The 20,581-nt window shown below is 38.3% G+C and overlaps 1 pseudogene; it reads right to left on the bottom strand.

The window, feature by feature from the left end:
- Positions 1 to 522: 522 nt before the first annotated feature.
- Positions 523 to 20,547, bottom strand: LOC139965455 (NFX1-type zinc finger-containing protein 1-like; annotated as a pseudogene).
- Between the last annotated feature and the right edge of the window lie 34 nt (positions 20,548 to 20,581).

Raw genomic sequence — 20,581 nt, 5'->3', positions numbered from 1 at the left:
ATTCATTTCATACGCTTCGCATTAAAACTATCAATCATTCCTTTTAACCTTTTTCCCATCAATCATGTAATGATAGCCTTGAAATTTTAACTGTGAACAGTGAATATTTGAAGCCAAGTACCCCTTATTCCCAACACTTCGCCAGAAAACCAAGGGCGTAGGAACCGGGGGGCTGGGGGGCGCCAGCCCCCCAGTGAAAAATGTGGAGGGGCGGAAGTATCATTCCGCCCCCCCGGTTCGCAGGTCAGAAAACCCCTTTTTCATTTCCAAATGAGAAAAAATCTCATTTGGAGCACCAAATTGCATCTAAGGCCAGTTGAAAATACAAAATTAAGTTTACAAAATGGAGTGGGTGTTGAAGTGTGCTATATTGCACCAAATTGCATCTGAGACCACCTGGAAATGCAAAAACTTCCAAAGGGGAGGGGGACACCCCCTCCCCTTAGACCCCTCCCCCAGACCGGCCATCAGTCTTCAGCCCCCCCCCCCACTCAAAAGTACCTTCCTACGCCACTGCAGAAAACAATAACCACAAACAATGGAAACACAAAAAGAGATGTGACATACTGTGACAGCCTAGATTACGAAATTGACAGAGCATTCATTAACGGAATAGAAAGCAAAAACTATAAACAAAAGGAAAATAATACGGAGGAAATATACAGGAGGGGATTAAGGGAGTGGGGTGTACACGTACCCTCCCCTTTTAGCCTAACACACCAACGAAATCAGTGGTAGCAAAACTGTTGGTTACGGACTTGTTAACTTGATATCATTACTATTCATACTTTTTGTGTATAGTTTTTCAAACATGATAATTAAATTAACAGGCTAAGCTAGAAACCAAAATGAGCTCTCACTGCCAAAGTAAAGGGAGGAAATCGGTAAAATGAACGCTTCATTTGTATTTTAGATCTCACACTGTGCGATAAAGCATAAATATATATATTTGAGAGAGAATTTCAAATTATCTGGAAAGTTTTTCACCAAGGCACTAAGTGAGGTCCTGGCAGCAAAGATTGAGAATTTGAGGATTTTTGTTTTCTCTGCAGCGATATTAACGAACAAAACAAATGTCAGAAAAAGGTATTACTATTCTTTGGGTGTGTTTAAAGCACTGAAATACATTTCTGGGAGGTAAAGCTGGGCTTCACCTCTGGATGCTATAGCAATTTGTTCGCCTACCATCATTTGAATCTGGGAAAAGTAAACCTAACATAGCAACAGAGAGAAAGTTTCTTCCTTGATTATGTTTTTATAATTCTTACGTTCATGGGTGTATGACCAGGATTATTCCGCTCCTAATTTGCGACCGACAGTAGAATTTCCCCTTTAACCAGTCCCCCACCCTTCCTTCTCCCGTTTGTACGCTCCCGATTCTCAATATTTGGTATGTATGTGCTGTATAAGCAAAGTGCATTAGCTCTGGAAATTGATTCTTCACGACCTTTTGATTATCGTCGGAGAAACGAAATCCACTGAACAATATCAAATGGATTTTCTTGAGAATGTCACTTACTTGTGGTGCTTGAGTTACTGAAACACGAAGTCGATCTTCCATTAGCTTGATGCAATAGAATATACGCTTTGATTCTCTATCCCAGTCTTCCGCATTCTGATTACTAATGTACGACAACTGATCAAGCCACTTTAGAATGTCATGAAATATTCTCTCTAGTGCTTGTTTCATTTCCAGAATTTCCTTTCGCTCTTCAGTTCGTTCGATCTTCCTTTTCTGTTCGCAAAGTTTCTTAAACATGTCCAGTTTATAACCTAAGGAAATCATTTGAGTCTCAGTACAACAGCTGCTTAGTTGCGATCGAAATCTTTTTACAAAATCTCTCGAAACAGCACACGTAAAAGCACACTTTGACACATGCTGGAGATTACTTAGAACTAATTCTCTGAAGAGATTACGATTAGTCATCACTGTTTTATCCTCCACCAGAGACAGATCTTGAATTAGTTCTTCTCTTTTCTCCCTGATGTGAACAGGATCTCCAAGAATTTGTTTCTTTATTTCTTCCACATCGGCACGTACTTGCTTAATGACATTGCCGTAACGCAAGTTCGTCCTGATTGGTGTTTGCATTTTAGACAAACACGAAGCTAATAATAAAGTGAAGAAAACATATGTAGATATTCATTGCTTAAATTGATGGGATTGAGCTATGACATTTAGTTGTTACATGTGTTTGGTGTTTTAAGCAGGCATGATTATTCAAGTTGGATAAATGTGTTGTCAATAATTATGAAAGTAAAGTACTTGCTGCTTGGCGTGAGCAAAAATATTCAAAACGTCCACTCCCACTAATTATATAGTCCTTTTTTTGTCGACATGAAGAAAAAACCAAGTTAGACAGAACTCACTTGTACATTTATGTTTAGTTTGTCACCGGTAGTTTTTTTTCATCCACGTGTCTAAAGCACCCACTTCCATGATATGACCACAATCTTCCAATAGTACAAATCTGCAACAGAGAAATGAGTGACACTGGGCATGTTGTAAGCGAATAACCACCATCATGTCAGTACTGATTACGACAATACGAATTTTCGTTTTAAGTTTGACCTTACTGCAAGTTTTATTTATGAATATTGTTTATAAAGAGGCCAATTATATGTAATTACTATACAATGAATCAAGAACGGTGGACCGCAGATTCAGGGAGGATGATTAAATGCTGGAAACTGTTGTTTTGCAAAACAAAAAGAAGAAAATGTGTTACTACTACTCTTCAAACTGAACATAAGAGAACTTCCGCAGTACACATGCACCAATGAAAAGGAACGTACCCTCTGTATGCAGGGAGGAAGACAAAAAATAGTAGCCAACTCTGGAAGAATTGTAAACCAAACAAAGCAAACTTACCTGGCATCGTCCTTGTCTTCATTCCCGGAAGCCCTTCCGTCACCTCATCTTTATTACATATCCTACATAACTTCGGACAAGTCTCTCCGCATACTTCGATACATTCATGTTTACAAGGTAATATCTTTCTACATGGTTCATCACAGGGAAGTCGTATGCAGGGTTCTCCACATGGTTTGCGACATTCACTATGTGCGCAGCTCCATTCGCATACCTCTTGACAGGGCTTACATGATTGGCCGCATTTTCGGACGCACTTACTATGCTTACACCTATTTTCGCATTGCTTCACACAAGGAGGGCAATACTCGGTACAAGTTGATTTGCATTCATGCCCGCAAACGAGTGTCCTTCCGCAAGGTTGAACACACGAAACATGCAGTCTTCCCTGTTTACACTTGCCACATGTGCCTTCACACATATGTCCACACTGCAGGATTGTATTACAACGTTGTGAGCAATTTTCTGTACTTCCAAATTCTAACATACTTTCTGTGAAGCTTCTATTATAGCAATAGGTCGGCCTCCTGTGTCCACATTTAAGTGTTTCATTTATCATTTTCTCACACACTTCGTCACATGGTTCGCAGCAAAGTTTGTGCGACTATGATTCAGATCGCAAATGGTTTTCATGCACTTCTTTTCACACGTAATGTTTAAGTGTTCCGAATCATAAGAATGGCACAAATACGGGCATACATGTCCGCAACTAAGAGTTTTATCACATGGCTTCTGACACCCTCCGGTGCGGTCTTAAAATCTTAAGCCAATTGAATTGTTGTAGTGATTGTGGGATGATTTTTACATCGTAACATCAGTTCCTTCCCAAGCTGTCCTTTCACGTAAAGATAATCGGTAATTTTCCTCCAAACTTGGTTTTGTCCTGAGAGTAAGGAAAAATTCCTCACGCAGAATAATCCGATCTTTGCTCTGGACAAAGCTACACACACCCGGTTAGCTATCTTTAAAAATCCGATGCTACCTTTGACATTACTGCGAACGAGGGAAAGAAGAATAATGTCAATTTCTTCACCTTGGTAGCTATCAACTGGATAAACTGTAACACCACGGTAAACTGATTTTGGCATTAAATTCTTAAAAATTCAGAGCTCCCCTGTATATGCGGTCAGAATAGTTATTTGTTCCGGCTTATACTCTTGCTGCAATAGGTAACCACACAGTCCAGTCAGAAATTCTGCCTCAAATTAGTTGGAACGACTACGATCATCTTGCTCGGCTTTTTTGCAAAGTTGTGGTTCAAGAAAAACACATCTTTTTCGACTCCTCTGACATGATCGTAAGCTTTTACAGAGTCGTGGTCTTGTAAGTCTGGGTAAAACTCTTCATGAATCTTTAATAAGTGAGATATTTCAGGTCTCATTCGATGTTGCAGATTTAATGATGTTTAGGAAAGTTATTTTTTATTAATCTTTCGAACAAAGAAATGTCCAAGTGATAGCGCTTTGCAAGTTCGTACACAGTCAGATTTGGACAAAGTTGCTGGTGATCTCCTATTAATATGAGGGTGCTCACAATTTTCAGTCAGGGCGGTCACAATGTGGGCCTCCAATACCTCAGCTGCCTCCTCTACAACGACTATTCTAGGTTGTGCCCGTTGAAGCAGATGATGATATTTAGATGCACCAGTTGTTGTTAGGGCAAGAATGGAAAAACTCTGAATGATCTCTACATCTTCTTCGACTCTCGCCTCATGCAACAGCTGTGCTTGTTTCTCATATTCTTCTAGCAGGGGAAGCAATGCAGTCTGCATTCTTTCCTTGTGAACATTAAGCCAGTGTTTATGCAGATTCCATCTTTGTTTCATGGGGAGATCCCATACGTTTCTTACAAGAGCTGCTCTTTCCGATGACATGCAGTCAACGTTTCCCAAGTTTTTCTTAATGTAGAATTTTAATCCTACAACTTGGCAATTGTCATTCTGTCCAGTATTAGTTTTGGAATTAGTATTATCCGCATCACGATTGTTTTTGCCATATCGAGACAAATTGTCTAATTCATGAATCATTTCGTCATCATTTGAGTCCTCCAGATATCTTTCTTCATTCGTCTGGTCCGCTTCACCGAAAACATCTATCTCGCCATCATCTTGAGGTAATTTGGACATTTGGACAACCACAACAGGATTAACTGACCATCACCTATATGGAAAATATTCTCGTTTTGACTTTCATCGCGCAGACTTGTAAACTGAGCCGTTGTCATTGCAAGAATGACATTTTCTTCCCTTAAAAATTCCAATTCTTGAGATGTCCAAGCGTTCCTTCAATTGTCTACAATAGAGGGAGACCCAGTATTTTTACAATTGCCATCGTTCTAAAACAGAAAGTTCTTCAACGTTTGTGATACGCTCTGCCTTAGTTTTCTTCATGGGGACAATTTCAGACATACACTTAGCAACGTATAACATCACATACCGTGGGAGAGCCATTCTACGAACACTGTCATCGTTTTGCATGTACTCGGTCATTACCTGAATAACAGCACTTTCATCTTGATTTATATTTAAATTAGTAAAACCAGCCCTTTGATACAGTTCATCTAGATCTGTTTGGTCTCCTTGAGCACCTAAGAATGAAACTAGAAGTTGATCGTTTTGAATACCGTGACGACGCCCGAGCTTATCCAAACTATCTCGCTGTTCTTTAGTCATGAATTGTTGAATTACTTCTTCTTTTAAGATAACGCTGTGCGCGATATCTCGTGATCTCTGCAAATTTTGTTGATATTTCAGGAGCCAGCAATTGTACAAACGCCAACGATCTACAAGCGCAAGTTTCCAAACTTCATTTACTTCCGTGTACCCTGGTTCTTCCATTGCGTATGATTCTTGTAAATTTCTTGCAATATAGTCCTGCAAAGCTTTAAAACTGTGTACCTCTTGCCTTTGCCTTAATTGGGTATGATTTATCTCTAATGGTGGAGCTAAATCACAATGAATCTTTAAGTAATCCGCATTTTCGTCATCGTTAAGCTGATGTGTTGTATTATTTCCACCTACGATGACGCCTAACCAATATGCAATGTAATTTCCAGTTGTTCCTTCATGTACCTCATCTTTTGGAAATTCAGTCGAGAGGCTCACGTACTGCTTTTGTGGTATTACTTTATTCAGTGTTTCGTCTTTTAAAATTGATCTATTAGCCATTCTGATATACTTCTGCGTCATTTGAATCTTCTTAGCAAGACATACCATTTCATTTCGAATGTTTTTCTCTTGCAAATATCGGTGCTTTGGTCGTAGCCGCTCTTTGGATCTACGTCTACGATGCTCTGTCAAGCTAACACTTTTTATCTTTTCACTGGAGCTTCGGCCACCTATTCGCACGATTCCTTTAGTGTGGAAACCCATAATACCCTCCAAAAACTGATCGAGTGCATAGTTGGTGTAACAGATGACCATTATTGGTGATTTTCTAAGGCTACTAGACCAAGCAGCGCTGTTACATAAAAGAGTTTCGACAATTTTTAGACCAATAAAGGTTTTTCCTGTACCTGGAGGACCTTGAATGATACAAATCTCCTCTGTCAGAGCTGCCTTGAAAGCTTCAAATTGTGATGAGTCATGATCAAATTTTTCTTTTGTGGTGGCCAGGCCTGGTGTTTTGAAATTACAGATTTGAGGGATTGACCTTCCAGAGCAACTGGTGTTAGGTCGTTTGTGACTCTTGTGTTTTTCCTGAGATATGACGGGAGCCCAATATCTGGATCTACTCGTACAATATATTTCTCCAATGGGAATGAGTCCTCTCTCACTTTTTGAATGCGCTTCAAAACATGACGATAGGCCTCAAAATATGCTGAAGACTCAACCATTGTAAATTGCGTACTGACGAGAGTTGTTAATGTCTTGCTATTAACTTGAAACTTTAAAGCCACTGAACCTTCTTTAAGACCCTCGGTATTCCTGTTGGCAACTTCTGCGAAGTGAACTGTTTCGAATTCATCAGATGATAAACAAACTAAAGATCCACAAAGTAACCGTCGAGTTCTCTCCCAGTTTACTCGCGATAAATATTCAGTACTAAACCGGGTTGCATAGGCAATACCGTCTTGCAAAGGGACTACCTCAAGAATGCGGACTTTATCATAGACGTACATATCGTGATATTGTATTTGTTGTTGACTTCTTTTTTCTGAAAATAATGACGGTAATCCAAAATGCCATTCCTCAATGGTGCAACAAAATCTTCCCGCAATAGACGAAATTGAATGTCTAGGTAATGACCGACATCATCATAACCTCTATTCACAACATTCTTACGGAGAAATGAAATGTAATCTTCTTTCAATTCTTCTGATAATGGAAAGATGGAAAGGTCATGAAAATCATCTTCAGGCGCGACCTCTTTTGGAGCTTCAAAGCTCTTTCTGGCATACTCATGTTGTCGTTTACATTCTTGACGCTCAACAGCACTCTGATAGACCTGAAACTCATCAAGATTCACCATATGTTCCTCTGAAAACAAAACATTCAGCTTAGTGCACTTTTCAATAGATTCTTTCAAGAACAGAAGAACAACACCAACTTCGTTGAACAAAGATGGTAGCTTGGTAAGCATTGACGTCAATATCACAATTACAGTGTCAAGTAAGTTAGGCATCATTAGTTTATACGTATCTTTCAAGCTTACCCTATGTGGCCATTCACGTAGGTATTTTGTCAAGTGTGTCATTAAAAAGTTTTCTGATTGAAGAGTTAACACTACTTCGAGAACCGTGGTTTCCGATGTCTTACAACTACATGCGTTTGCTAAAACTTTAGTCAGTTAAACCATTAAGTCAAATCGAATCTCATTTTCTTTCAACAAAGCTGCAAACCCATTTTTGTAAGCAGCGAGCCGGTGCAACGTCTCATGGGGTTCAACAGCTGTGAGAGCTTCCAGGTGCTTGTAACCGATGGGTGATATTTTGCTTTCATGAAAATTTTGGCTGTTCTGCAAGTCTTTGCTCACCTCGAAGCTATCAGAATAAAAAAAGGTATTGGAAATGATGCACAGTTTTTTTAACATCTACACAGCTTTAGCTAGCAAATGAGAACTGTGGTCTGGATTAGCGTTACAGCCATGTTTCGGAATAAAAGAGTACATGAGCCAAATACAAAATACGAGATAAGAACTGCCGTATAATATAAACTACCACGGACTGTATGCTATATTGGAAATGATGCACAGTTTTTAACATCTACACAGCTTTAGCCAGCAAATGAAAACTGTGGTCTGGATTAGCGTTACAGCCATGTTTCGGAATAAAAGAGTACATGAGCCAAATACAAAATACGAGATAAAAACTGCCGTATAATATAAACTACCAAGGACTATTATTATACATATGCAAGTCCGTGACTATTTCATTTGCTTTGGTTATTTGTCCAGCAATTGTCTCTTTCATTGTTTTTAAGTTGAATTCATCCCTAAGCATATGGAAATGTCAGAATTGTATATGCAACGTGAAATCAAACTTAATGACACGCTTCATATGCACATTACCTTTTGTTTTCATGGTCTGCCATATTATCTGTATAGTTTCCTCTCGGTAATCCGCCGTAATAGTTCACTCTCCCTGAAGCCTCAATTGCTGCTACACTTTTATCTCTTTCTCCGTCTTATATTCTAGTCCACTTCTACCTTCACCTCTAGCCCCACCTACAATCCCACTTTTCGCCATACCTATAACCTTTCCTTTCAAAATAACTCTTTCGTTACATCTGCCTCCACCAACAGCCCCTCCTATAGCCCTACCTCTAGGTCCAACTCTCGTTCCACCTCTAGCGCCGGTACGAACTTCAACTTTGCCTCCACCTCTAGCCCCACTACTAGCCCCACGTCTGCCCCCATCTCTCGATCCAACTTGTTCACCACTTCTACCTCTCATACCACCTCTAGGTCTACTTCTCCCTTCACCTCTAGCGCCGCTACCAGCTTCAAATCTGCCTCCACCTCTAGCTCCACTACTAGCCCCACGTCTACCCCCATCTCTCTCCAACTTGTTCACCACCTCCACCTCTCATACAACCTCTAGGTCTACTTCTCCCTCCACCTCTAGCGCCGCTACCAGCTTCAACTTTGCCTCCACCTCTAGCCCCACTACTAGCCCCACGTCTATCTTCATTTCTTGATCCAACTTTTACTCCAACTCTACCTCGAACACCACCTCTAGCTCTAGAACTCGTTGCAGATCTTTCGCTTCTTCTAGGTATATATTGATATCTAATTGTTGATCCACAACTTCCTTGAGTGTATATTTCGTCGTCAAAATCCATCTGCGATTTAAAGTAAAAATAAACAATGTCAGATTAAGCTCCACGAGTCACAGAAGAACAAAATTCGTAAAACTTTACTTTCTTTGTTTCTTGACTTTAATTTTTGAATGGAGAAGACAGGGCAAACTGGTATTCACTTGTGTTTACACTCACTTGTTCTCAAACAAAGTATTACCAAATTATGAATTTCAATTGTTTCCAGGTTAGTGGCAATCGACGATCAACCTGGACGTTTCTTTTTTCATGGATATGTTGGTGGCCTGATGTGAGGTCTTGCCACATATTAAGTTTAAAATAATAGATACTGTTTCACGCAAACATTATAATTTTGGGGCTTCTGAAATAAAGAATTCTAAACCTTGTAAACCTTGGCAAAGTTGTATACTTGTGGTAGGCATGTCCATTTATTAACTGAGTAAAGGTTGTTTATATTTTGCAGATCTTATTGATTCATACCACGTGGTTTCGTTAATCATTTAGTCCCGAAATACAACTTGAAGCAAAGAATTAAAAACATGTAACACATTGCTTATGAAACAGAACACACCACAGCGTTATGTCATCCGTGATTTATAAAACAAAGTCATTACTTCACTGTAATACATATACAACAGCAAAAATAAATTTTGTTTTTCTTTAATATATGAATCGCCAATATAACCTTGTGTGACGAGATGCTTTTTTATTTTGGTTAATTAAGTGAAATAAAAGTGACTTCATCACAATAAAACAATGATTTTCAGTTACGGAGGGGTCCAAAATATATTTCGAAAATAGAGTGGTCACCTTTATTTCATGCATCTGTTTACCAGAGTATATTTAGACCATAAGTCAAGCGTAATATTTTGACGAAATATAACTACGCTGAGTGTGTGTGGTTCTTAGTTACAGTTAGCATAGCGTGTGCAAAACACAGTATCTTGAATCATTACACGCTATGCTTACGGCTTTTGCCAGTGGTTTGATTAAACATCATCTTTATAGTCAAATGAATTGCTATTACATGACATAAATGGTTGAGTGATAATAACATTACTGCATGGTTTATTATGGGGATTTTCTTGCGATTTTCTTTAAAAGTTATCCTAAGTCAACATGAGAGGTAACGAATGGACTGTTAAGTGCTTAAAGAGTTTGTGGAAAGGATGATTAGTGGGATTTGCTAAGTTTGCGTGTTATATTTTATTAGTCAATTGTTATACAGAATGAAGTAAATATTACATAACTGGATAATATGTCCTTCAATGGAACGGTCTATCATACAGAACTTTGTAAATAGGCCTATTTATAATTTATTCACCATCGTCACTTCACTGCTGATTTCGTGTCGACATCTAGGCAACCACGATGTCATATACATGAGTGTTGCAGTCAAGTGCAGCACCTTCCACTCCTATTATTTGTCTAAGTCTGAGTTACAAGACTGCTTAAACGTTATATCACCTGTTGGGGCACCCATAATTCTAGGAAGCCCACCTTCCTTTCCCACTTGCGGCTTCTTACGCCAACAAATCGGAAACAACCCTATTGGTCAATACGTGTAAACATAAGTACGGTAAACAATTTCATTAAATCAGCAACCTAATTAAACTCCTAAGAAATTCAACAGAACTGTCATAACAAGAAGTGCACATCTAATGCCTAAATCCATGTGCTCCTATTAGTGAAGCATAGGATGAAGCAGAGATTACAGGACCACGTCTGATATATTAAGGTGTCACTTCTGGGTTTATTAAAGCGGTACCAATCACTTCTCTGTGAAATGTAGCATGTTATTATAAAAACCAAAGTTATGCCCCCATAGCTCCCCGATGAACTTCGCCTTGCCCCCCCCCCAACCCCCTCCAACAACAAATACTTAGATAGGCGACAGGAGATATTCAAATATTTCTACTGATTATAATTTTCTTATATCTTCACCGTATTTTCACCGTCCAAAATTGTGGTGATCTGAAGTTGATATAAGTTAAAAACTTGACCACTAGGGGCCATACTTGTGGAGAAGCTACACACTCTTCAGAGTTTGTTAGTATGTTATTCCATTCCATTAATTGATTCAGTTGATTTATGGTCCGAGAATAACATTTCTCCTATGATATAATATTCTACGAGCGTAATAGATTTTTTGGAAAACCATTTAGTCTTATTTCGTCTACAGTCAAATGTAACATTTTGAGGCCAAAATCTAAGATACTTATTTCCGTGATTTTCATATGAAAACGGAAATCATCAGTGTACAGTGTTTATGTATTGTATTTAATTTAGGGGAAGTCAACGAAACACCGGATACAGGTCTTAAACTTCTATATACTATTCTATCCTTTAGGACATGTAATTGTGTCACATGTCAAATTCTTTCCACAAACACTGAAAACTTAAATTGGTTCACCGACTAACATAACGTTAGTCCATCTGGTGCCTCTCCCGACTAACATAGCCTTAGTCAGTTGCTATACCGACTAATTTATTCCTTAGTCAGTTGGATTTCTTAGTGGGTCATCTTAGTCCGTCAACTTAGTCGATCAACAATTTCTTAGTCGGTAAATGTATATTAGTCAGTTACATTAGTTGGTGACATTAGTCGGTCTTTACCGACTAATTTATATGAGCCACCGACTAGTTTATAGCAGGTTTTACATTAGTCAGGATGGTGCCTCTCCCGACTAACCTTTCTTAGTCGGTATCGACTGACTAGTTGCACTGACTAGAATCACTGAAAGAATTAAACCCGACTAGTTTCACTGACTAGCATCACTGAAAGAAAAGAGAGCAGAAGAAACACAAATAATGTGTACGTTGGCAGTATTTATTTCTGATAAAACTTCTGTCTACAAAGGCTGAATTTCGACAGATAGGGAAGAAATCACTGTAAACAAAAATCTGAAAATATGATTTTATTCCAACAAAGTTAAGACAAGTTAATGGATCAAACATGAATCGCAAAAGTATAGCACTGCACAATAATGCAAAGTTGAATCTTGGGCAAGGGTTCCTCATGACTTTCGTTTTAAAGTGGTACCCCAAATCGACACCAGTTAAGTCTTCACGAACAAAGAGTGTTTCTCCTAACTACAAATGGCCTCCCACTTGTCTTCAGGAAGCCAAAATCTGCACCATAATTGACCTGTGAACAGAAAATATGATATACGTGTAAGCACAGATACAGATATAGCACATGATAACTCCCATTATCATAAACATACATTTACATTAAAATTTTATAACATATTGAGAAGTATACATTTAAATCTAGGTCCCTCAAATTATAAGCCAGGAATAGCAGCTTTACCAAATAATTATTAGCTTTGCACAGCATAACACCAAGTTATTTTTCAAAGCTTAATAATTATGTTAATCATGTTAATAATGATCCCAATGGACCGGGAGCCCAGAGGGTTTGGTTAGCTGGGAAGGTAACCAATTGCCTTGTACATCACAATGTTCACAGTGCATCCCTGTATATGAAACCAGACGACTGGCAAACCGACTGTGGTGGGCGTGGCTGGGAGAGCAATTTTAAAGTCACCTGATAGCTAACCTAGATCAGTTTTCATGGTAACACATCAAAGTAAGTACAATGTGTCAGGTATGGCCCCAAGAGCAACAAATGGCCATTGCCAGTAATTATTGGTGGTGGGGTACCCCTGCCAGTGATCTATAATTGACCCCTCAAGGCTGACCTAGGTCAGCTCATGAGGAAACCACTTGAAACCTACTGGAAAATGTTGGTTAGGACTTCAGATACAACTGATGGGCATTGCCAGTAATTTTTATTGGTGGGGTACCCCTGCCAGTAGACCCCCAAAATGCCCATCCCCCATTGACCTAGATGAGCTCTTGATGTAACCAGTTGAAAACTACTGGAAAATGGTATCACTTCATATGTAAGGGATGGGCATTTCCAGTATTTTATGTTAGTGGGGTACCCCTGCCAGTAGACCCCCAAAATGCCCCCCCCCCCTCATTGATCTAGGTCAGCTCATGATTTAACCAGTTGAAAACTACTGGAAAATGATTGACAGGATTCTATATGTAAGGGATGGGCGGACTCTGGCAGTGGTGGCCCACCAATATAAAATACTGGAAATGCCCATCCTTACATATTAAGTGATACCTATCATTTTCCTGTAGGTTTCAACTGGTCAAATCATGAGCTCACCTAGGTCAATGAGGGGATGGGCATATTGGGGGTCTACTGGCAGGGGTACCCCACCAATAAAAATTACTGGCAATGCCCATCCCTTGTATCTGAAGTCCTAACCAACATTTTCCAGTAGGTTTCAAGTGGTTACCTCATGAGCTGACCTAGGTCAGCCGTGAGGGGTCAATTGTTGATCACTGGCAGGGGTACCCCACCACCAATAATTACTGACGATGGCCATTTGTTGCTCTTGGGGCCATACCTGACACATTGTTCTTACTTTGATGTGGTTACCATGAAAACTGATCTAGGTTAGCTGTTAGGTGACTTTAAAATTGCTCTCCCAGCCACATCCACCACAGTCGGTTTGCCAGTCGTCAGGTTTCATATACAGGAATGCATTGTGAACATTGTGATGTACCAGGCAATTGGTTACCTACCCAGCTAACCAAACCCTCTGGACTCCTGCTCTACAGATCAGTGAAAATTTGACCAAACTTATGAAGCTTGCACGTAAATGATATACTAGACTTTTTTTTTTTAAAACAGGTTATGAAAAGTATCTTTAATATCATTAAACAGTTGGGTACAATAGTTAAACTCACTCTTCCATCTTTTTTCTCTATGGTACTTGTTCCTTTGCTTTTTGGACTCTTGGATAAACTCTTTTGTTCTGCGAAGGGTACCAATATATCATCTTAAAACGTGTCTTTAAGCCATATATAACAGTTCTCCTCTTCTGTTGTTGCCTCCACACTGGTGTCGTACATCACAGGAAACCTCACCCTTGACTTAGATATTTGGCTTTTCAATTCCTGCTGGAAAAAAGAAACAGCAAAGTACTCATCATTTGAAAAAATAAAAAAATAAAGTTGTCACCACAAAGTGATGTGAGATTTGCTTCCACTATAGTCTCAAAAAACAATCCCAAAGTTTGAAGCAGACTGTATAAAGCTGAAAATTTGAACGAGAGTGTCATCACCATTGCAACCAGAATCAAATGCCCAGAATACAGAGATAATAAAACATGGGCTAAATCTTTGTTTGTTTTTATGATCTTTAAAAATATAAAATTTTAGAAACAGAAATGCACTGAGCCAACTTATTTATAGGCCTAATCGTTTTTAGTTGTTATTTTGCTTGCTCACATAACAAGCCTGTTTAGACCTAGGCTAGAGGAGAATCAATACTTTGTTACACTAAGTTTGTCTTTCGGTCGTTTTGATTTAGTCTTACTAGTAGTACTAAAGTATATAATGGACCGGCGAAGACTAGAGAATACCCAGTTTTAGCAACTGCGTTAAACTGTATCATCTGATCTATTATTTACGTCAATGAGTTTCATTCAATCTAGGATCAAAAAGAGAAAACTAATTAATCTTAACCTTTAAACTTTGCTACTAAACAGATATGCTTGAATTACAAATAAATGTCAAAAAACATCATAATCTACGAATCGATGCATATACATATACATAAACAGAATAATTTGAATTCGCGCAAGTGAACCCTGCACTACATTGGACAGAAAAAAAACGTGCAATTATAGACCAAACTAAACATACTAAATTTTCCGTTACTTCTACATAAAATATCAATACAAATACAACAACTTACTCTTTTGGCAGTATACTAAAAGCACATGTTATAATAACTTCAGACTATCAAGCTTTCCTGAGAAAAAACGGTTAATACTTCTTACAGTAAACAAGTCGACCGTGAAGGAATGTCGCAATTGTTTCCTGTGCGTGACCGGAAATTAAATACTAAAAAATGATAAATGAAAAGGTTAAATAGAACTGAAGCGTGCATCCTGACTGCTCGCAACATATAATACCGTTGACTAGCCAACATAATTTGTTCAGCCTACTGTGACTGTACGTTTGAAGGTCTAGCCTTGCTTATTCAATATCACAAAGCCTACCCATTTAGATTCACATGGGATATTACAGGAAATCTTTACCAAATGAGTGTAGACTTGACTTCAAATAAACTATTGAGACTTATAGTTCCAACATTTGTTTGGGAATAAATTAGAAGATTATGTGCCACTGTTCAGTCTAGCCCAATACACACATAACACATTTTTAATTGGTGTTTAGAATGCACACTTTAGTGTTGAGAATGCACTACAGTACCCAGTAGAAGCCTATAGGCTACTCACTGTCATTGCACTTGTGTATTGCGAAACGCCAGCGTGACAACGGTAGCGTTACACTAACCATAGTACATGAGTACTAGTGCCAGTGGCCTAACAATTAACTTTAATTTTACCTTCAAGTTAAAGGAATAACAGGTAGGCCGATGATGGCAGTTAATACCTCCATTCTTCTAAAGACCTTCTTGGGCGATTTACGGTTGAAAGTTGCTTAGAGTGATCGTATGAAACTATGCCAAGTCCAGCAAGCTGCCGTTGCCTCTCGGTTTCCAAATTGAAGTGAATCGAATTGGGTTAAAATACATTAGTCCGTCGACACCGACTAAGCTACGATTATGGCGTAAATCGGGTGTCCGTATCGTTCTTAGTCCATGGGTTAAAATACCTTAGTCCGTCGCCACCGACTAAGCTGCGATTATATTTTCCTTAGTCAGTGTAAACTGACTAAGAAGCAGCGATGAAACGAAGATTTTGCTAGTTCGTGTGCATTGACTAACGTTACAAACTAATTTAACGTTAGTCCGTGGCAATATTGACTAGTTTATTTTTTCAGTGAACGATTGGTTACGGTTACTTTGCCTATTGCATTAAATGTTAAAAAATAAGCAAATTTACACTAAACTGCACAGACTAAAACCAATTAAAGACACTGCCTGTGGTGTTCATTAGCGATTGAATATATTGTTATAAACAATGCCCTTCATCAATCTCATATTCTGTACATGTTCCTTACCTAAAGGGAGGGGCTGGATCCATCTACGAACCTACAATTCACACACCATAAAAATACAAACTCTTGCTTAATTACAGCCAGTGGCGTACACAAAGGGGAGTGGGGTGGGGTAGGGCCTCCCCTTCTCTATCACCGATCCTCGGTCGGGGATTGGTTCAAAGTGTGCAAATTGTGGATGTTTGCATTCAGCCGAAGAAGAATTGGACCCCTACTTCCCTTTTCAACCTCACACAAGTTATCCATTTCGCAAAACCTTGTCTAAATATGCATCAGAATGCACCATTTTGACGTTTACATTTTAAACAATTTCTTGGGGAGGACCTCCAACCCTCCTAGATAAGAGACGGCATCAATAATCCCATGGCAGCCCTCCCCCCACCCCATTCATACTAGTAATTATAAGCATTAATAATACAGTAAATTAGTTAATTTCTTTTATCAGTGAAATAGTCACAAATAAATTATTGTACTTACTCTTACCGCCGCGACGTAAACACCATACAGAAATGCCTACAATTATAAATGCAACCTACGTATATAGGGGTGCTTAAAGTGATGTCGGAATTCCCGTGATCTATATAAGGAATTAATTACGTATATTCGTCACAGAGCTGAAGCGAGCAATACGTGACTATCAGAGCTGTATCAAATGGGATAGTCCAAAGGCAGGATATATTTTATAAATAATAGAAAGAATAATATCATCGTATCCATATGAAGCTGGAAATAACCTGCTGATACAAATTGTGTACGTACAAAGAACCCATTTGCTGAGAAACATTCAAAGGTCGGGATTTTTTTTACCAAATGCACACATGATCCACTATATCGTATACCGTATCTCTGTTGTTTGCCCACTCATATCATGTCACATGTCACATTTCACATGCCACATGTCACACTGCCCCTCGAAGTGTATGCCTTCAGTCTGGACTGTGCATCTACCCCCACCCCTGTTGAACTCTGACAACAAAAGCCTTTTACTTATTCGTTATTTTATTGTCTTGATCTTGGGTCGATATGGATCCAATGGTAATGAACTAATCATTGTTTTGATTCAATATCATCATGCAACCAACTTTGTCATGTGATATCCTATGTAAAATGAAGGAGAACAAAAGTCGGTTGTTGTTAGTGCGCACATTTCACATCGCACTTGTTTGCTTCAAATGTACTCTTGGTACAAAACACGAACGTCAAGAAATGTGTTTATCTTTAGTTAACTCTGTTCTTAACAAACTAATAAATCATCTAGTATAATATATTTAGATTTAATTATTGATGATCGTATATCTGGCAGCATCAAGGGAATGACCTTTGTAACTTTTGGTTAGATACACTGGTATTTGATTTATCGCATTAAGGATACCCTTCAAATAAAAACATTATTCAAGTTAACTATTCTTTCATAACCTTGTAACATCTGATATGCTTTTGAAGTCTTTAGTACAGCTAAAGCTAGTACAATGAAGCCGCTTCAAATTATGCAGCATAGATTAATTAAACTTCGTTCTTGCAACCACAGGCGCTTTTCCACTAATTGAATTAACAGGAAATATAATTCGTTACGTACTTTGTTTGTGGTAAAATATACAAGTATTGTAATGGTATGCTTCCGACTGTTATATCCAATTGTTTTAGAGTGTGTAAAAATAGAAATTATGATATAGTTATAAGTTATTTTAATTTATTTTAGATGACCTGACATGACACCCAACATGGAAAAGTACTTCTAAATTTGACAAGACATCCCCAATTATAATTAAATCATGTAAAAGTATCCGTTTTTTCAACCAAACTTAATCGACACTTAATTAAAAATTAAACTAAAACAAAAACTGTTAGCAAACTGCATATCCACTAAAGAGCCTGTGTAAGAGAATGTGTCAAAATAAGTGGGCCTGACGTTCCGATCATAACCTTCTTCTGCCCCCCTTCATCTCCCCTTGTTCCCCCTCTGTCATCCCTCTATTCCTAGCTCTCTTGCACCTCATTTTTTTCACACATTCCTGTCTTTGTCCTTCAGCAGTTTATTCCCTACCCTCTTCCCTAATTTTCATTTTTTCACTTTTCAGTTTATTTACTACCTCTTCTTTCTTCTCTCCACCCTTGGTCAAGTACTCCTCTTACATATATCTCTTTTGTTTTCACCCTGCTCATTAACCTATCTGTATTTGGTGCTTGTACTTTGTCCCTTGTATTTTCTGTTACTTGTCATTCAGCCTCCAAAGAAGATCCTGCTAGGATCAAAACATTAGGCCCACTAACTTTAACACATTAATGAAAAAGTATTAGACCTACCCGTAATATTTTCTAGCGTGGTTTCCCTTTCTGCGACTTCCATATATTTCTCCTTGTTGCGGTTGTAAATTTATTTGTTTTCTATTTTTGTTTTGGTTAAGTCTTCTCTCTTTCTATTGGTCACTAGTTTTGATAAACATTCTTGTTTTTTCTAATGCCCATCATATACGTAACTTTACCAGTTTCTTACAACATTGTCATGTATTACTTTAAAATATATGTAACAAAACCATTGAACTGAATTGAGTTGAATTGAAGCTTAACCAAATGCTAAAATTTGCCCAAATGTTCTCAGGAAAAGTCATAATGCCGTCCCTTAAATGTGATAACAAACAAGCTATTGGAAATGTCGAGGTAGTCAAAGACCATATTACGACTTTGGAGAGCAATGTAGGAAAATGATGGATGATATTTCTGATTCATCAACCAAAACATTGGGCTTTACCAGCTGACACATAGTCAGAGTAGTCGTATAACAGAAATGAAGGTGTCTTGGACGGAGGTGACTCTAGAGACCACACTTGATTGAGAATGTAAATCAATAAGCATAAGCTGTATGGGGCATGCCTCCTTACACGAGAGAAATTAAGGGAAACAATGAAACATAAACATATCCGGGTACACACAGCCAAACTTATTCAGCTAGAAATGGCAACATTGTTTCACTGCACTGAGCGGGATTGGAAAAACTTGAAAATGAAATGAACTTGGAAATACTTGCCATAGGTAAAACTACCTTCCCGCATGTACATTCTATTCGAATTCCAAACCTACATATGATCATTCTCTATCTGCGGTATTAAAGGTGTTGAGTGGTAACAGCTTACACTCAGGTATGTGTCAAGAAGTTAAAAATTATCAACACACCGGAAAAATTCTACATCCTGACCAGTCTCGTCCTTTTGAAATTTGTCTGGTGTGTTGATCTTTATTTATTGACTGTAACTGTCATACCACTTGCTACCACTACCACACATATATACATATACTTTCACCGAAGATGATAAGCCAAGTTGTTAAAGAAAGAACAGGACGGCTGCTGTACTACTATATAAAACATCGATTTCGAGGAAAACACAAACCAAATATAATTTGGATCGTACATCGTCGGAGTAACAAGAAACCTAAGAAAAGTCATCACTGAAAACATTTTCTCCATGGGAAATATGAAGCCAATGACGTACACGAATTCAAGATGTGGTGGGGGGATAGGGGACGTCAAATATCACCCAACTGATTTAACTAGAGGCATGAACCTGTATGGACGTGCCAGAGGCGTATGAAGAATTTTATAAGGGAATTTACCTGGGCCCAACTGAGTCATGTCTCCCGACTGAAGATACGAAATAGGGACCCATAAGCTCATTAATCAAATAATTGTAAGGATTTAGAATGAGAATTAACAAGTGATCAGCCACATTTATTGTAGTACAAACTATTTAATGTAGATATTTGGGGCATCATCTCCGACTATGTGTACTCGTTTAACCTTTATCAAAAAGGCAAAGAGGTTATTCTTAAAGAGATTTTCAGGTAACCACCCCTCCCCTTCACAAAAAAACACAGTAGAATGTTTTAATTAAGTAATTACATTGCTCCGACGACGCTTAATCAATCTTTTATCGTGTAGTGTAATATGTTAATCAACGGAGAACGAAATTGTGGCAACAGAAGTGCTCTCTAATAATGCTTTCATTTCCCTCTACAGACACTATGTCTCAATATAAGACAGAACTCTATCAGTTCGTATTAACTATCTTTCTTACAATCGCACGCATGAGAGGAAAAAACACAATTTAAGATTGATTATTTTCTTGAATATTGAAAACTTTTGATACCACTGGGTTGGAAAAGCTATACGTTTTATCACGGTAGTGTGTTTTTTTTATTGTCAATAGGCTTAATACCCGTGAAAGCTTATAACCTGATACAAACCTATGGTATCGCGCTCGAATATTATTAATATGGCTAAAGTACATATTGTAAAATATCACTCCAGCCTATAATAGCACTACCAATGATCAGCACAAACAGATTAAAATGGCACCGACACATCCATACTTGCTACCTTTGAGATATTACTGTTTCCACAGGTT

This window comes from Apostichopus japonicus, chromosome 3, assembly GCF_037975245.1.
Source record: "Apostichopus japonicus isolate 1M-3 chromosome 3, ASM3797524v1, whole genome shotgun sequence".
Taxonomy (NCBI): Eukaryota; Metazoa; Echinodermata; class Holothuroidea; order Aspidochirotida; family Stichopodidae; genus Apostichopus; species Apostichopus japonicus.
Note: the sequence above shows the minus strand (reverse complement) of the source record. Positions and strands in the feature narration are given on the sequence as shown.